The sequence below is a fragment of the Trachemys scripta genome, chromosome 6, assembly GCF_013100865.1.
Source record: "Trachemys scripta elegans isolate TJP31775 chromosome 6, CAS_Tse_1.0, whole genome shotgun sequence".
Taxonomy (NCBI): domain Eukaryota; kingdom Metazoa; phylum Chordata; order Testudines; family Emydidae; genus Trachemys; species Trachemys scripta.
This window is the reverse complement of record NC_048303.1, coordinates 116,192,236-116,211,841: the sequence shown is the minus strand read 5'-3', so window position 1 is coordinate 116,211,841 and position 19,606 is coordinate 116,192,236. Positions and strand designations below refer to the sequence as shown.

Sequence of the window (19,606 nt, the reverse complement as noted above, 5' to 3'; positions counted from 1 at the left end):
GAGCGCTAGGCCTCTTTATGGAGGTTATTGAATAACACCTGCTCTCAGCGGCCAAAAAGGGAGGAGGAGCACATGCAGTGCACATTGCTGTGGTTATCTTCCTAGAGATGCATTCTTCAGACTGAGAAGAAGCATTTTTAGTGGGTCAGTTAAGGCACTGCAGTATCTTTTTATAACTACCTACATACAGTGTCTTATCAAAACTAATTAATGAACGGAGAGGGCGTTTAAAGAAATCCTATTATAAAAGCTCTCCCTGTTTTACATGGATCAGATGGATGGACCCAAGAAAAGAATCATTGTATTAGAATTAAAATGAGAGAAAAAGGGCACACTGATGTAATTTAACATAGTATAAATGATATTTAATTGGATACTTCCATGCTGTTGAGACCCAAAATCGGATGAAAGTTCTCATTTTTATAATAGATATGGCGGAGGCAGCAGAAGTTAGACCAATGTTGAGAGCATTGGAAATCTTACCCGAAGAGTATTTCATCCCAAAGTACTTAACAAATTTTGAGCCAATCTGATGACAGATGAGCACCTGAGACTCTTAAGGGCAAAACTTGGTCACACAGGCCTGATTTTAAAAGACGCGCAGCCCTCACAGCTCCCATTGACTTGAATTGGAGTTGAGTGTTCCGCACTTCTGCAAATGAGGTGGTTACTGTATGGTATGATCATTTCACCTATTGCCTCTTAAAACATACATGCTTTACGTCCGAGATTTTAAAAATGGTGCTGAAACTGAGGCTCCTAACATATTTATTGAGGCCTGTGGGTCTGCTGCTGTATGATCCCACCAGCCAAGTCCCCTTACAGTATCCATTGCCTGGCTACCTTGGCAGTTGTGCAGGCTAGGGAATACGATTCCATCTCCGGCATAACTCCCTGGGACACAGCTCATTCATTCTGGCTGTGCGCTGGGGAATGGATTTAGCCAAGAGGAAAAAACACCATTTTGGGGGAAAGGGGAAGGAGGGGAAAATAAACCTTTGCAAAATGAGAGAGGATGCAAATGTCAGGAAAAAAACCCATTTCCCCGAGCCAATAAAAGGCCTTATAGACATTGGAGAATCCCCTCAAAAATCTGCTTTTTAAAAGGGTGTTTTTATGGTATCCCTTTAGATTCCAGTGATGTGACAAAAGCCATAACATCAAAAGCTGAGTTCCTTTAGTGCATCTGAAATACCAACAATTTAAAACTTTGTGGGGCAAAAAATTGAATGACACTTGATTTGATTTTTTTTGTTTTCAGTCCTAAGCTAAGAGAGCCACATCTTGGCCGAGATTGTGCCCTCTCTCAGGTGCTTCGTGACACCTTTCCCGGGAATCTTTACACCTCTGGATTCTCACTGGGGCAGGGGTTATAAACTGAATGGACAGCCTGGGGAGTGAGGATGTCCATGTTTCTCTCTCTAGTTCTGTGGCGCTTATGTGGAGAAGATAATTCAGCCTTCAACTGTGTTCTATTTCCTGTAGGATCTCCCTGTCCACTCTAAGATCCAGAGGATAGCACAGGGAAGTCCCTAGTAGCACAGGGAAGTCCGGTAGTGCTGCGCGCCAACAAGCTGGGAGCGGGTGGGCTGGTGCGGAAGCATTGGGCCTCAGTGGAGATAGCCCTTATTTCCCATGATCTCTCAGGATATGTTTAGGAGCACTTCCTGTAGCCTTTTCTATACAGGGGAGCAAACTCAGCCCACCTCGGTAGATAGGGGAAGAGCTCCTGAAGAGGTTTCCTCTTGTGGGTTTTTCCATGGGGGGCTTGATCTGGCGCACTATTTGTAGCAAATGTTTATAGCCTGACTCTAATCTCCTAGAGAAAAAGGGTTTAAAATGGAAACCATAATACAAAAGCCTATTAGCTATGATATCAAGATATCATGGCCAAATATCACTAGGACTTTCTGTAGACTGTTGGGGACAGGGGCGGTGGGAAATCCTTTTCACTTTTGTCTCTTGTTCTTAATCTCGCTCATTTCCTTACCCTCCACCTTTCTATAGTTTGCATCTCTTTGTCTCAGGCTTTTGCACCCTTTTCTTTTACTGTGATGCATGCCGCCGCTGACCATCTTGGATCCATCTGTGAAATGCAGACAGAGAAATAAGAGACTTAGACTGGTGCCCTGAAGTGCCTTCGCTGACAATGCTGCAACCACGTTCAAAGGACACACCCAGGCATCTATGGGTCTCTAGCTGCAGCCTGGTTTACACTGAACTTCTTTAGTCCGAAATGTCGGGGCTCGGTATAGTGGAAGGCGGCACTAGAATTCAGCTACCAGAGCTGGCTGTTCCCGCTTCCACTCTCATTGTAAGAATAGAAAAATAGTAGGAACAGGAAACTCATCTGTCCAGCCCTTTTAAAATGTATTTCAGATACCACCCATTTGTTACCTTTTTTTTTTTTTTTTTTTTACTGTGCTCCATAATCTAGCTCCTTCTCCTGACATTTAAAATCAAAAGACATGTTAAGTTGTTTTGAAGCTATCCCTGTTTGTTCATGTAAACATGCCTGCCCCAGTACGGCTTTCTACAGCTGACATTTATTTTTATTTTAGTTATTTACTGTACTTTTCAGAGTGCCCTACGTGTGCTGAGCTAGCTTCGTTCTGCTAGTGTCCACTTTAAGATGCCAGTGAAGTTCTTAACCCTGTTTATCCTTCCTGAGTCTCGAGTCTCATCTCTCACTGGTGTTAATCTGGAGCAACTCAGTGGATGTAAACTGAATTTTATTGGTGTGAAAAACAATGTAAGTGAAATCAGAATCAGGTCCATGCCCTATTAAGGCCTGATCCAAAGCGGACTGAAGCCAATGGAAAGGCTATGGATCAAGCGTGACTATCTTGGGTGGTTTCCTATACCCAGACAAAGCGGACGGGGACTTTCCTGTTGGCGTTTTCAGTCCTGGGGAGCCTGGCCAGTTGTAGAGCAAAAGACGTATCAGTAACGAAACTTTGAAAAATTTATGTTTAGACATCCTGAGAGGTTTCAATAGGGAGAAGGCTCTTTCTTTATCTACCAGGGCACTGACGTCCCGCAACAAGAGGTATGTGGGGCTTCCTCTTTAACCTTACTTTAAATCCAATACTAGTAGAAAGATAAGGAAAATTCGCATTGTCTGAAGGGTGAATACTCATTTTCTGCACTACCTCACTGATCCCACCCAAAAAATTAAAATAAACAAGGCAGAGAGAGACTCTTCATTTTGCATTTCACCACTGAGTAGTTGTGGGATTTGGTTGTAAGCACAGTGATCACCGAGGCATCCCTGAGTGTCAGTTCTCCACTCTGGTACCATTTAATGCCAAGGAAATGAGCTATATGTCCTCAGCTCTGTGCTGTAACTTTGGTAACTGTATCCAGGGCATACAGTGGCATGAGCAGGCATTTAATCATTCATTCATTAGCATTGAGTGGTTTGTGCCTGAAAGACAAATAGAGGGTAGGAAACTGTGTCAGCCCATCTCAGAGGAGTATGCCTAAGATGAATTGGACAAGATCGCCGCACTTGCTAGTATTCTTTGTGCAACACATCGTCAGCTTTGGAGTGCAGCTGCTGCTACCACCAGCCGTGGAGAAAATAGCTGCCCTTGGAGTGCCGGTCTAAAACCTTGCAGCTATTGTCATGTTTTAATTAGGATGAGACTGTCAAAGAAGAGGAGTCGAATAACTGCGAGGTGGCAGAGTTCCACTTCACTGTAGAACTGCCGGGACCTAGTGAGTTGTGTGTCTATATACTGTATCAAATACTACTTGTTATGTATTCCAGGAGTCCCTAGAGACTCCATTATTAATACAACCTTTATAAGGATCCAGGATTCCCCACCTCCTCATTTAGTAATGGGTGATTGAGCAACACATTGACAATGTCCTCTGTTGAAGTTCTGTCAGAATTTCTTCTCTAAACCCTGACTTAATGCCAGTGGGAACCTTTTTCATTAATCTGAACTCTTCAGGCTACCACATTGAACGATGAGCTCATGCGATTTCATAAAATGAGGAGGGCCAGTCTAGTCAGCAGTTTGATGGGAGGCCATCCAATGAAAATTCTGGGTTGTAGGAAACGGCGTCACTGATAGGTGTTGGCAACTGACAATTCTCTTTGGGTCAATATTGAACCAGTGCCTCAGCATAGTTTTAGGTGATGTTGGGCTGTTGGAGATGACATCTCTTGGGAGGTGACAAGCAAGCAAGGCTCTGATCATTTGCGGTCATTCAAAGACCTCGTGGTATTTTCTGCAGTGTAAGGATGCAGAGCGCCTCATGGTCTCAGACACCATCTGATAGTCCAGGGACATCTACATCGAGCACATCACCGGCCACTGACAGTACCAGGAGGCGTGAGCCAGAGTGACATTGTTCTTTGACTAATTGAGAGGGACCAAGAGACTTTCTCCGTTGGATCATATGAACTGGAACCATAAACTCCCTGAACATTAAATCTCACCAAATGAGGGTCAATCCATCCTCATCATCATATCCACTCATTATACTCCGCACCCAAATGTAGCCACTTTATGAACTACATACCCTCATATCTCAATGTCTGTACTTTGACCCATCAACCTTTTACCCCCAATCGGGAATATTGCAGATTATGTATTCCTTATGCCACCCGATCTTAAACCCAATTTTGCACCCTCAATAATCTGTATGTTATTCCCTGGTAACCAGAAACTTCTATGCTTAAACTCTGTACCGTTCACTTTTTTTAACATCTTAATAAAATTTAAGTGGTGAGTAATCCCTTCTATTTGCTGTTTGGGAACAATTTTGCAATCCTTCTGGATGAAAGAATCACTATATAAGGTAGGAATAAGGACTCTTAAACAGCTATTGAGTACTCTTCTGACTCAAACTCAGTGTCTGCTCTTCGCCCCCATCTCAAATTCCTCTTGTTGACATGGGCGGATTCTTCTTGTTCTGCATTTGTTAACAAGGACATTAGAAGTAATGAATTAGAAAACTGTAAGTAGAAAATGTTAATGGCACTAAAGAATTTGTGGGAGTTTCCTGTTCTTCTGATTGTTTCAGGATTTTTGTCAGCTATCCCACTTGTTTAAAAAAAAAAGGTTTGACTTTGGTCTTTGAGAGGTTAAAAGGTGAGCAAGCAGCAGTCCCACTTGCTTTGGAAAGAATACAATTTAGAAGCTGGGATTTCCTGCTTACAGAGAGCCCTGGTATGTTAGCATAACCTAATCCAAAGCCCATTGCATTTGATGGAATGACTCCCATTGACTTCAATGGGCCGTGAACCAAGAGTTTAAGGAAAAAGCATCAGACAGCTGAAGTTGCAGCACTAAACAATAGTAAACAAAAGTGTTTTCTTCTTGCTTTTTGGTGGCAGGCTCTGTTTGGTTCCAAGCACTTAAGCCTTGCCTACACTGCCACGTTACAGCTCTGAAACTTTCTCGCTCAGGGGTGTGAAAAAACACCCCCCTGAGCCATGCAAGTTTCAGCGCTGTTAAGCGCCAGTGTAGACAGTGCATCAGCGTTGGGAGCCACTCCCCTTGTGGGGGTGGTTTTTTACCGTGCTGGGAGAGCTCTCTCCCAGTGCCCTGCGGCAACCACACAGCCATGTTAACGGCAGCGCTTTAATGTTGGTAGTGAAGACATACCCGTGGAAAGGTTAAAGTTATAAACCATTGCCTAGAAGAGCGATAAATAAAGCATGGCTATTTGTTATCCTCAGTTATTTGTGCCGCACAGCAGGATGTGGAAGGAGAAAGTTTTGACTCAGTAAAATATCCAACAACTGTTGATAAGGTCTTGGTCTTCATGACCTCATACATTCCTTCTGAGACATGTAGCCGAAAGAGCTACACTTGCACACAGCTGTTGAGAAGGGTATTTGGCTGGGTTTGTCTCTCTCTCTCTTACTGTGAAAAGGGGTGCTCTTGAGATTTCAGTTGCAGGGTTTTGTAGATTTACCCTTCCACAAAAAGCCAGTCCATCTAGTTAGCTTTGTATTACCCTTTGCAGGGAAAGGGCTTCCTTGTCAGAGTAAGCAAAGGAGTATGTCAAAAGAGTTCTTCTGAATACAGAAAAAAATTTTCAGAATTGCACAGAGTGATTACTTGGCTAACCTCTTTTTGAAATGTCGCCTTTTTCCCCTCCCACATGGGTCCATAGCCCCGCTTATGCATAGCAATGCTGCATTCATTGTGTGGGTAGAAGCAACATATTAACATGCAACTTTTCCTCTTAGCCAGTCACTTGTGTGTGTGTGTGTGTGTGTGTGTGTGTGTGTGTGTGTGTGTGTGTGTGCAACAATGCAGTGTACACTCTGTTCTTCCAGTGATCACATTACTTCAGCAGAGAGGGAATGTATTTAGTGGTTAGTACAGTGGATTGGAAAGGAGGACCTGGGGTGCTGTCATTGACACCCCTTGGGCAAGAAACTTAACCTCTAAGGAACAATGCTTCAGCTGGTATAAATCATCAAAGCTCACGATCTGTCCCTCTGTGTCATGTATAGAATGCTTCTTGAAAAGAGCCGAGTGAGGCTTAATGGTCGTAAATCAACGAAATTGATTCTACATTGTGTCAAGGAAGATTAGAGATATCATCATCCCAGTTCACTCACCCCCAGAAGGTAAGAGTGGTAGAGCTGCTCCATTCATTGGTCTCTTGCCATTTCAAACCATGGAGAAGGACTGGTCACCATTCTAACAGAATTGTTGTAACAAAAAACAGCTACAGATTAGTGGGATGTCCTAAATACCACCCAGTGCTACACCGGATGCTCTCCAGGCTTGTATGTTTAGACTTTTTTAGCCAGCCTTACCAATGGTCCAAGTTTAGTATAGTATTTAAATTCCTCTTGGCCCACAAATCGTTAAAAACTGAATCAAGTATCAGGGGGTAGCCGTGTTAGTCTGTATCTACAAAACAACAAGGAGTCTGGTGGCACCTTAAAGACTAACAGATTTATTTGGGCATAAGCTTTCATGGGTAAAACCCTCACTTCTTTGGTTGCATCCGAAGAAGTGAGGTTTTTACCCACGAACTCTTATGCCCAAATAAATCTGTTAGTCTTTAAGGTGCCACCAGACTCCTTGTTGTTTTTAAAGACTGAATGTTCATCTTAAAACTAGTTCTAATGCATGTTCTAACAAGAGAGCTGATAAGCTCCCCCCAATCCTATGAAAACCAGGCAGTGTCCTGTAAGTGAGCCATTAATCCAGTTTTTTGCCTTGTTTGCTGCAAAACAAACCCAGCATGAGGATAAAGTGGTCATTTTATCAGTGCTTGTTGTTCTGTTACTCATCCTGTGTTTGCACTTCAACAGAAAATTCAAACACACCGTTTTAGTGAACTGGAATCAAAGGAGTTTCAGCCACTTTCAACTGCATCAGGTGTTGTGTGAGAGCAGCAGGGGTTACAAGAGGGTGCAGGGAAGGGAGAACACAGAGCTTATAATATGTTAACCCTCTGGGATTGGTGGTCACAATGAAGCCCATTGCACAAGCCAGGAAATGCACCTGGGAGCAGTGAGAGAGTTGACAAAACCCCACAAAAACAAACAGAAGAATCTTACTGTTGTGGAATTTGTAAACAATCTAGTGCCTTTGTCCAGAACATGGGGGGAGGGCACACAATCTAACTCAAATCTTTCCATTTGGGGTTTTAGAGTAATGCAATCAAATCAGACATAGCCCTGATACTACTTTCCCGCAATGTGTTCAGGAAAACTGAAACTTCACAAAAACCATTCCGCCAAGGAGGGTGGAGAATGTGTCTTGAAAGACAGCAGCAGCAGTGTATGTTTTGTGCACATGTATGTGTGAACACACACACAAGCACAAAATAATATTATGAAGTCTTTCCTGATGAGGAGCCCCAGGAAGACTGTACTCTGATCTCTTAGGTTCCAGTCCAATGTCTTAGTCACGCTCTGGCTTCTGCACAGGGGAGAATTTCACCTTCTGTCACACTACGTCTCATCTTTCTTCTACATGATGGGATAGGTGAATGAAGGTGATTGGATCTACAAGAATGCCATGGCTCCATCAGCTTGAACAAATCCTTCAATTTATTCTAAGGCCTTGTCTTCACTAGGAATACCGTGTAGAGAGGCAGTGCTGGTAGTCCCTTAAAATCAGAATCTGCCTCAGGGGAAATAGGCCATCTCAGGCTAATCCTAAATAAAACAAACCACAAGATGAGAGTGTGGTTCTGAAGTGGTATGTGCGCTGAGTTCTGTATGCAAGCCTGCCTGCATTGCTCATTGCTGCTGTGAATACCAGCCATTCTGGGAAGATTTACGTGCAGACCCATTTTGAAAATCCCCTGGAAAGCACCATTGTGTTTGGGGCTTTGATTTGTGGTTGAATCCTGGAAAGCCATCTTGTGGTGTTAATGATTTCTGATAAGAGGAGACAGAGTGAGCTTTCAAACACAGCAGGCATTCATTAGCATGCACATTCAGGGTAGATAGACCCCTACCAGATGATACAGTAATACTCCACATGGTTACTATTGAGCATCTGTTTGTTCACTGCTTCTCCCTGTCGACAAGCCAACAACTGTGTATTAATTAGCTTTTTTATCTCAGTTTGGGTGTATTTGTCTTCTGACATCAGTGGCTCTGTGATACCTTGTTTAGAAGAGGATATGGGGCGTTGCTTAAAAACCTTGCCTTTCTAAAACAAAACACTTGAAAGAAAGAGAGTTAACTATTTTACAAAAAAACAGTGTGTACATCCTGTCGTTACAAGATAAGAACTTAAAGGATCTGGGCTTTTGCTTTTAACTCATGTACCTGTTTGAACCTCACCCTGTGCTGAGTGGTGAGAGCTGTCCTTATGAGCTGCTCTAGCTAAGGGCACGTCGTCACTGGCCATGTTACAGCGCTCCCCGTGCTCTAAAAAACCACCTCCACGAGGAGCGTAGCTACCAGCGCTGGTGCACTGTCTATACTGGCACGTTTCAGTGCTGAAACTTGCAGTGCTCAGGGGATGTTTTTTCACACTCCTGAGCAAGAAAGTTGCAGCGCTGTAAAGTGCCAGTGTAGACAAGCCCAAAGTCATTATCCTATGTGTCTTTGACCTACTGTAGTATTTCTGGTGAGCCCCACATAGATTTTCAGCTATACAAGGGCATTCAGTTCAACTACCAGCTAAATCGGGGATCAGAAGCCATCTATTCAGGGAGCAGGTGCCTGTGGTATTCTATATTGGACTAATTTCCTATGACATTACTTTGGTCGCCTGGTTTTCAATTTATAATGAAGACATACTTTCCTTCACTGTTTGTTTGACGCTAGAATTTAATACTTAGCACTCAGGTTAATCTGTTCTTCATCGTCTCTTTAACCTTCAGCATTTTATTCTGCTGTATTTGCTTCTATATGTGTTGTATGAAAAAGGCCAAACGTTGCTTTTGCCTTAAAAAGATCAATACGAGACCAAAAGCTATATATTTCTGTGGGTGAGCCGAGGTATGGGAACGGCTCCGGATTCTTCCTTCCGTTCCATGCTTAGCAAGTGTTTTCAGGTCTGGTCATGGGAATGCATAGAATAGCTGTATCTCCCAAATAGCCCTGTTTCTACCCAGGGCCACATCCCCATCTGTAAAGCAATCAATGCTATCTCAGATCCCCACATAAATTAAAAGAGATATTACTGGGGATGTGTTTGGGTTAGATAAACACCTTTGGATTGCCCCATGGTCACAGAGTGAGTCAGTGAGACAGCCAGGAATAGAGCCCAGGAGTTCTGCCTGCCCCCTTCCTTGCTCATACTGCTAGAGTACTTCTGTAATGGTCGTTGAGGTGACAGCTGGCACAAACTTGTTTGAGAGGCAAGGTGGGTGAGGTAATATCTTTTACAGGACCTCACCCGTCTTGTGTCTCAGACCCTGAAGAAGAGCTCTATGTAAGCTCGCAAGCATGTCTCTTTCACCAACAGAAGTTGGCCCTCACCCATCTTGTCTCTTTAATATCATGGGACCAACTCAGCTGCAGCAACACTGCATATAAACTTGTTTGTTGCTTACATCAGACACCGGTCAAAACGACATCTATTCTTGCTAGGTGGCGTTTGAAAGACTGGTTCCAAAGATCTGGGAGTCTACATCAATTAGAAGGGGCTCTCGCTTGCTGTTGGCACTTTGTGAGATGGCAGATAAACAACCATGAAGTATGTAGGTACAATGGAGCTAATGTTTGAGCAACATCTCTTCATCTGCTGCACACACATACATCCTTCAGTTATACCAGATTTCTTGGTGATTACACTTTCCACATTTATTTGAAGCTGTTAACACTTTTCTCCAGATGGGTAATTCAAGCCTTTGAGTATGTACCTGGGTTATGCTAGAGACCATGCCCCACTTCTCTGATATTCTGATTATAATGCAAAGGCACTCTCGTCTCAGAAGCAACATTTTCAGGTTAGAGCAGACACCACCTTTACAATGAATCTATTCTGTACACTGGGTGTGTAATACAGGTACATCACTGACTTCACTTCAGAGATGTAGCTACATGCTCAGGCTGTGTCTACACTGGCAATTGAATGACAAAACGTTTGTCTTTCAGAGGTGTTAAAAACAAAAAAAATCCCGAAAGACAAAAGTTTTGCCGCGGCAAGTGCCAATGTGAAGTCTTTCAGAGGTGTTAAAAACAAAAAAAAATCCTGAAAGACAAAAGTTTTGCCGCGGCAAGTGCCAGTGTGAACAGGGCGTTGTCGGCAGGAGCGCTCCTGCCGACAACACAAAAGCCACTCGTCGGGGGTCGTTTTTTTGTCAGCAGGAGAGCCGACAGAGCCTTAGGGACAGGATTAGGGTGCAAAAGGTTTCCTTTGTTTTTCTGGTCAGTCTAAGAATTTTTTAATGGATATAGTTCTGTACCACTGTGTAGCATTTTTATAGCGGCTGTGTTCCAGTTTAAGCCAATCTTATTTGGCCATTGAAAAAAAAAATAAACATAGACATATATTGGGTCCAAAAGAAACTCAAAATGAACTTGAGGAATGTCATAGCACAATCATTTCTCCAGAAGGGCAAAACAGCCAGCGAGAGAGAGCATTATGACTTGCTATTTTTGCTTGCTAAGTAATTTAAGCCAGAAGAATTGGCACTCTGTGTATTGAAATGGTGTGTGTATATTCAGTAATAAAACTATAGCTGTGTGTGTGTGTGTGTGTGTGTGTGTGTTGCATGCATTTCCTGCTGTGAAATACATGAATGCAAGTATTTTACCCTTCCCAAGCAATTGCGTATATTCAACAAATATGGCAAATAAGACCCTGATTCAAACTATTCATATGCTTAAAATTAGGAATGTGCTTAAGTACCTGGCTGAATCAGGGCTTTAATATCTATTGATCTGTGGTTTTTTAATAGTGCCCATCCCAATAATGTCTAAACACTGTATCAAGATGGAAATAAATTTTACAGAGAGAGAGATTTCCTCAAAGTAGTTTCACACAAAACCATCATGTATTTCTAAAACTTTGTCATAATTCATGATAATGTAATACATCTGAATCTCACCTACAGTAAATACCAGTTTGCCTGTTCAGTGATTTTTTGTATCATTTTATTTTATTGTAAATATTATGGGTCTGATCCTGTAGCTGTTCTGGGCACTAAATTCCCAGTTCTGTGATAAAAGTGCTGCAATACAGTATCCTTCATAGTTCTGTGTGTCGTCTTATAATTTATTTTGGTTAGTTTGCAAAAATGCAAGAGTTTGCTCTGAAATAAGAGAGATTATAGGTCCTGATTTGATCCTGTGTGATCCTAAAATGGCTTTTGGGTTTTGTTTAGTTTTTGCTCTGGTGTAAAATAAAAAAAAATTGTTCAGACTTGTCTAAACAGAGTTGTTCCTGATAAACTCTATGTATGGGCGCTCTCATTCTAAGAACAAGAGTGCTTTGCTCCTGGTTATCTTAATGCACAAAAATACAAATCCAAAACCACTCTGTGTGTTAAGCTAACCAGGAACAAGCCACTCTCTTTCTGGAGTCAGAGTGTCCACACATGGAGTTAATCAAGAATGACGCCGGGTATAGACTAGAAATTGGTCTAAATGGTCAGATTTGCATCCACAATTAATTATACGCACAAACTGCTCCCATTAAAAAAAGAAAACCTTCTTTTAGAATCCTAGCCATGACTGTGTACACAATATCCAGGGCATATTTCCTTACAAGTAGTAAAATACAAGAAATAGCCGTTCAGCCTAGAAATCACATACATACATACATTTATTGTTAGCTTTACCCTTCTCTCCATTTAGTCACCCATAGCCTAAGTAAGGCCTAGTCTATGTCTACACTGCTGCAGAAAGTCGACCTATGTTATGCAATGCCTGTAGCTGGAGTCGACATACCTTATTTGAGTTACCGTGGGATCTGCACCCCGGGGCGACTTACCTTACTCTTCTCGTCAGGGTGGAGTGGGGTGGCAGAGTACAGGGGTCGACTGGAGCACGATCTGCTGTCGATTTGGCGAGTCTTCACTAGACCCGCTAAATTGACCGCCAGTGGATCGATCTCAGAGCGTGGATCCCGGCTGTAGTGTAGATGTAGCCTTAGATTCTGCATATGAATGTACAATCCACATTTAAATCATTTAAATTGATGATATTTTAGTCCAGTGCTCTTTATAATAGCATTTTTTAGCAATTCTGAACAGTTATAAATCCCTCTAGTAAAATCTACGGGCTATACAATCATGAGGCAGTGATCTCTGAGGCTTTCAGCCCGGGAAGGCTAGCCTGGGGATCACCGCAAAAATAAAGCTTCAGGTGCATCTGATTGTCTTTGAATGCGTCAGAAACAACCTAGGTCATTTTTGATGGCTGCTTCTAGACTTTGAAAAACAGAATCAGATAGCAGTAGTGTGAAAAACATAACAAAAAAGAAACAAAGCCAAGGTTTCCAAGCCAGGGACTTGTGAGTGACATGCAGTCCATTGTCAAAACAGCAGCCTACAGCAGAAGTGGGAGGTTCAAAGGTTATCATCCTGTTATGCTAATTGAGTTTGAGCTGAGCTCTTCCCAAGAAAGAAAGCCTCTTAGTGAATTACTTTTTCAGTTCCTCTGGGTGCAAATAGGATGGCTGTAACTGTTTAGAATCTACTGAAGAGGCCCTTGAAGAATACGACTAAAGGATTTCTCTCAATTTAAGCATCTCCAAATGAAAAGCAACCAAGAAAGCTGAGAGATTAGAGTGCCGTTTGCCATTTATTGTGTCTGCTTAAGAGGCCAAAGATGTTCAGGTACACAGCGCCCTGGCAAGTCCTCTTCCTGTCCATGGAACAGGGGCTAAGGGTAAGAAAACTTGTTTTCATGATGGTATCTGAAAGTATCATTTATTATTTTAATACTTGGGAGTGTCTTTGTATGAGTGTGTGTGTGTGTGGTGTCAGAATTATCTAGCAAATGAAAGAGAACTCACTCCCATTGTGGTGAGGTTATATATATATATATATATATTTTTGTTTTGGACATCTCAGTTGTGCTGATAAGCTGATTTCTGGAAAGAACAGTGCAAAAGAGAAGCAAGTGAATTCTGAAAAATACTGTAAATTTGACTTTTATAGCACCTTCTATCCAAGGCTCTCAAAAGGGTTTAAAAAGATTTAATGAATTAGCCCTCACAAACGTCCTTCTGAGGTACATGTTAAAGGGGGAAACCAAGGCTCAGACAGGTTAAGTGTCTTGCTCAAGATCATGCAGCAAGTCAGTGATATATATGAGAATAAAATCCAGATCTTCAGATTCCCAGTCCCTTCAATTGTATAATGCTCCCTCGCTGTCTTCTAAATTGGATTCTGTTTGAGGCCATTTTTTAATCTTGACGCTGTGAGAATGTAAGAAGATGAATTGCTGCAACAGAATTACTTTTCTTGGGAAGTTTGAAATCTAAAAAGGATATGAAAAGAAGCAAACTTCTTTGGAATCAATTTAAATTCACTTGGCTTGTAGTGATGTTCATAATGATTCCCACATTGTAGTGTGGTATCCTTTTCCTCGAAAGCAATCTCCATTAGATATTTAAAATTATGGAGCTTTAGGTGAAGCATTATGATTTTTATATTGCAAAAATACCTGAAACAGTAGCAGTGTTGCCAACTCTCATGATTTCTATCATGATTCTTGCAATATTTGGTGTTCTTTCCTAAGGTCCTATATGAAGGAATCCGTGTATGTATGCAAATCTCAGCTTTCGTTTTTTAAACATGTTCTATTTCTAATCCTTGTAGCTGCAAGGAAAAGTTTGGAAACTTGAATCTTAATGGCTCTGAAACCAGACCCCCAAGTTATGGTATTTTTAAAAATCTCATTTTCAAAATGGTGTTATGAATTTTGAGTGCCTGACTCATGATTTTTGAATGTTTGGTGTTGGCAATACTGCATCAGTTGTAGCAAATGCAGACTTGGCAGGGGCGGCTCCAGGCACCAGGCCGCGGAGGGGGCGGCAGTCAGGGAGCCTTTGGCGGCGTGCCTGCAGGAGGTCCGCCGGTTCCGCAGCTTCGGTGGCAATTTGGCGGCGGGTATGCCGAAGCCGCGGGACCGGCGGACCTCCCGCAGGCGCGCCGCTGAATCTGCGTTACCAGCGGAACTCCCGCCGCCGAAAGCCGCCTGACTGCTGTGCTTGGGGCGGCAAAATACATAGAGCCACCCCTGAGACTTGGTTATACAATTGTTGAAGGCTTTTTTATGGCAAAAATTATTGATTATTAACACTGCTATTCCTTCCAATAATGGCTTGCATTCAGGCCCTTCAAAGTCAGTAAAGTCCTTCTGATCTTATAGGACCTGATCTCTGCCGATTTCATAGAGATTGAAATTACTTCTCAGCACCTGTGTAACCACCTTGGGGCAAACTGTAGGATTTTGTTACCCAGACTGCACAACAAGTTTTTTAGAAGAAAAAGTGAATAATTTCTCCATGTGAAATTGAAGGGCAACCCATCTTATTAACCTTAAAGCCACCTAGCATGTAACCTAATAAATGCAAAAAAAAATACTGCAAATGTATACAGCCAGCTTGTAATTTTATATGCACAAAGAGAAAAACATTAACTTTAAATAAGTTGGGGTTTTGCATGTAGAAATTCAGTGATAATACTGCACTAGCACAGATTTAGATTCGGGCATTTAATTTTTTTGGTTTTGTTTTCTTTAAACATAAATGACTGAAGATTAAACAAATACATTACAATAGACTATTAACAAAAATGAGATTAAGATAAGTGCATGAAGTGCTCGGAAATTCCTCATGGAGAGAATCAGCTGTTAGAGACCATTCCAGTTACCTTGGTTTTCTGACATTTTCATCATAATTACGACACTTTCTTCATGTACGTCCTCTGTATGACAATGCAGTTAGATTTCCTGTTATGATCCTATGGATACTATTCTTATGTATTATTTGTATAACAGTGGTAATTACACAGTGGCAATTACAGTGGTATCTAGGAGCACCACTCCTGGACCAAGACCCCTTGCGCTAGGTGCTGTACAAACCCAGAACAAAAAGACAGGCCCTGCCCCAAAGCACGTTCAGTCTACTCCCTGCACATGAGCAGAAACGAAAAAGCCCTTGAAGCTGCTTCTGGTATTAAACCTTTTTTTATTTGTTTTATTTGATTTTCCAAGGACCAACGCAACTATTCATATAGAAGATAAAGGCCTCAATCCATCAACAGAGTACATGCAGATAAATCCCATTGAACTCAATAGGATTCTGTATACATTCAGGGATCTGCCCATATAGATCTCTTTGCAGGATCAGGACTTCACTATGTAAGACAAGTCATTAATAACCATACCAGGAATGTTAATACCATAACAAACTTAGATATCCATACAGAATCTATTTCATTATGGGAACAACAGGGCCTGCAGATCATGGAAAAACCCTGATACAAAACCTTAACTAAATCATGTCCCTTAGCATTATGGGCACGTTCCAAAAGTCCGTAGAAGTCAATGGCAGTTTCTCCATTGAGTTGGGTGGGATTTGGATCAGGCACTATAAGAGAGACCAAAAGAAACAGGGTGTAGTGTGGAAATCAAACCCCAGTTGCAATCTCCTCTGCCACCCACAGGTCTGGAAAGGTCATCCCAGAATTTAACCATGTATCTGGTGAGATGATCAACTGCTTTTTCTTAAATTTGGGGGAACATTTTATTGTAGGTGTGTTTTCTTTACAGCTAATAGCTGTCTCAACAGCAATAGCATCTCAAGTAACATATTTTGCCAAGCCATTACTATAGGACGGGGTGGGCAAACTTTTTGGCCCGAGGGCCACATCTGGGTATGGAAATTGTATGGCGGGCCATGAATGCTCATGAAATTGGGTGTTGGAGGGAGTGAGGGCTCCAGCTGGGGGTGTGGGGGGTGGGGTGGGGCTGGGGATGTGGGGTTGGGGGTGCAGGAGAGTACTCCAGGCTGGGACTGAGAGGTTTGGAGTGCGGGAAGGGGATCAGGGCTGGGGCAGGGAGTTGGGGTGCGGGAGGGAGTCAGGGGTGCAGGCTCCGGGTGGCGCTTACCTCAAGCAGCTCCCAGAAGCAGCGGCATGTCCCCCATCCAGCTCTTGTGGACGTGCAGCCAGGCAGCTCTGCGCGCTGCCCTGTCTGCAGGCACCGCCCCTGCAGCTCTCATTGGCTGCAGTTCCTGGCCAATGGGAGCTGTGGGGGCAGCACTTGGGGCAGGGGCAGTGTGTGGACCCCCCTGGCTGCCCCTACATGTAGGAGCGCCAGAGCTGGGCAAGCCCCAGACCCCGCTCCCTGGCGGGAGCTCAAGGACCAGATTGAAACAGCTGGAGGGCCAGATGCGGCCCCCGGGCCGTAGTTTGCCCACCCCTGCTATAGGAGAATCCGTGTCTTTAATTAGTGTTTTGCCCACAAATTGGTGCAACAAATAGTACTTAAAAAAAATACTACTTTGTTCCTTCCTGGTGTTTTCTAAAATGACTCAGGCCCCGAACTTGCAAATGTTTATTGCACATACTTTATTGGAATTCAGTAAACTGACATGCTTAAAGTTACATACATGCATAAGTGTTTGAGGGTTATGGTCTGTGGAAAACCTTTATAATTATGTGCAGGAAGACTTTTTCTTCCTACAAAGGATTGCACAGCCTGGTGGGAAGTTCAAGGAATTGAAACAAAAGTACATAACTTTTTCCAGGAAGGATACGAATTATGCCTTCTGTGCTACTACTGGGGGAGTCAATCTTCCATTGTGCTAGGCCCACTCAATGAAGACTGTTTTCATTATGCTATAGTAAGATGTATCCAGACTTTAGTGAATTGATTTCTTTAACTCTGTACCATCTGGTGTATACTCTATACTGAGTTATATAAAAATAAAAAAGGGTAGTCGATGAAGGAAACTCAAATGTTCATGTCTGAAAGATATGCTCTAATTCAAACAGGAATTGGTTCAGAGAAGTCCACAGGAGGTCAGAATGGATAATCTAATCATCCCTTCTGGGTTTATAATCTCTGAATCTATGTATATTTCACACAAGAAATAAGAGAGAACCTAATTTAAAATAACACAGTATTTAAGGAGCAACAAAACAGATGCTCAACAAGGCCAAGATTTTTTTTTTTAAATGGGAGCCATTCTCCTGTCTCTATTTTTAATCACTTCAAGGCTTGACTTTGATAAGCAGCTCCATTCACCTCAAACTTCTGACTTTGGTGACTACATATGGATTAAAGAGCTTAATTTGAGGTTCCTACATGTTGACTGTAAATTATTATTATTATTATTATTATTTTAAGGAATATATTATACATTCAGGGTAGGTCTACACTTACTTCCTGGTTCGGCGGCAGGCAATCGATGTTCTGGGATCGATCCCGGAAGTGCTCGCCGTCGACGCCGGTACTCCAGCTCAGCGAGAGGAGTACGCGGCATCGACGGGGGAGCCTGCCTGCCGCGTCTGGACCCGCGGTAAGTTCGGACTAAGGTACTTCGAATTCAGCTACGTTATTAACGTAGCTGAATTTGCGTACCTTAGTCCGAAGTGGGGGGTTAGTGTGGACCAGGCCTCAGAGGCATCTTGACATTGTTGGAGTTCCGGTGTGTAAGCTGTGTGAACCTGGGTTAGGTCTGTGGGTTGTGCAAGCTTTATGCAGGGTACTCTGCATGATTTCCCTCATTCTGTGCGCATGGTGTCACTCTAAAGGAAATTGGCAATGATTAATTGTAGTGCCATAGACACCTAGGGTGGAATTTTCCAAAATTCTCAACATTGGCCTAACTCTGCTGCCGTTAAAGTCCAATAGTAACACACTCATTGACTATAATGCAAGTGGGTCAGAGTTTGGCCAACAGTGAAAATCGAAACTCTAAACGCATATTAGGGCCATATTATGGCTGCCCCAGCTTTGGTGCTGGAGGGCAAGGGAAGAGTACAGGAAGCCCCTTCCCACTTAGTGCTCCTGTGCAAGAGACAGCCATAATCTGTCTGGTTTCACTGGCCAAGCTTGGGATGGAGGAGCATGGACAGCAACTGGCCAGGCTAGCAGAGATTGTCTGTGTGTATATGGGTTTGTCCATGACTTCACACACTCCTAAGCATGAGGCAATGGGGCTCTGCTCAAGAAGCACACACTGTGCCTTGGGCTGCTGGTGGAATGGTGCCTAGACGCAGACTGCCTGTACCTGGTCTCTGCAGGGATCGGGCCTCCAGGCATTGTTGCCTGCGGGAGCACTTCCCTCTCTCTCTGGGGTTCCTTAGTCTGGCTTTCTGTCTAAAAGACAGCTTTTGAGACATCATTTTGAATTGGGCATGACTCTTTCACGGGGATCCCCACCTCCTTTTCTGATTCTGCCCAGCAGGAAAGCCAGACTAATGCCCCACTCAGGCTTTGGCCTGTTCCATGTGGACTCTTACCCCTATGAGGTATCTGTGGGGCTCAACAGGGACATGGGGTCTGCCCGTGTGGATCACATTACAGCTGTAAAACTGGAGAAGGTTTAAGTGACTCACACAAGGGAAGGGGAGGAGTGGAAGAAGGTTAGGTTTTTCTAGGCTCTTTGCATACCCTCTTTCAGCTGTAAACGTGATGATGGAGGTGGTAGCTGGGGAGCTGAGGGATAGAGTTTGGCACCATCTTCTGAAAAAATTGAAGTTCAGATATACAAGCAGTGTTGTTAACATAGCAACCACTTTAGCTAAGACTCATTATGCAGACATGTGGGCAGATCCCTGCACTCACGCAGAGCCCCATTAAAGTCTGTGTAGTTAGGGTTACCATATTTTGTGCCTCCAAAAGGAGGACACTCCACGGGGCCCTGGCCCCGCCCCCAGCCCCGCCCCCTCCCGCGCCCCAACTCCGCCCCCTCCCCAAAGTCTCCGCCCCCTCCCCTGCTTCCCGCGAACATTTAATTCGCGGGAAGCCTGAGCAGGTAAGAGGGGGTATGGGGGGAGGAGGTGCGGCCCAGGCTGGCCCCCCCGGCGGCTCCTGCCTGGGTCGGCTCGGGCCCTGGGGTGCCGGCCCTGGCCCCCGGCCGACCACCCCCGGCCCCCCCAGCACTGCTGGCCGGCTCCCGGCCCCGCGGCCCAGCGCACCCCCCCCCGGCTCCCGGCCCCGCGGCCCAGCGCACCCCCCCGGCGGCCCGGC

General features: G+C 43.7%; 1 protein-coding gene across 6 annotated transcripts in view; it reads left to right on the top strand.

Annotated features, from left to right (window-relative positions):
- The window catches only part of LOC117878783 (A-kinase anchor protein 2-like), a 174,756-nt gene that overhangs the window by 67,259 nt on the left and 87,891 nt on the right, over window positions 1-19,606 (top strand). Inside the window, exon 1 of one of the 6 annotated variants that reach the window (XR_004646084.1) lies at window positions 6,581-6,598. The exons of the other annotated variants lie outside the window; for them this stretch is intronic. The gene's annotated coding sequence lies outside the window, so the exon portion shown is untranslated. Of the gene's footprint in view, window positions 1-6,580; window positions 6,599-19,606 lie in introns of those variants that run through there. 6 annotated transcript variants of the gene reach the window in all.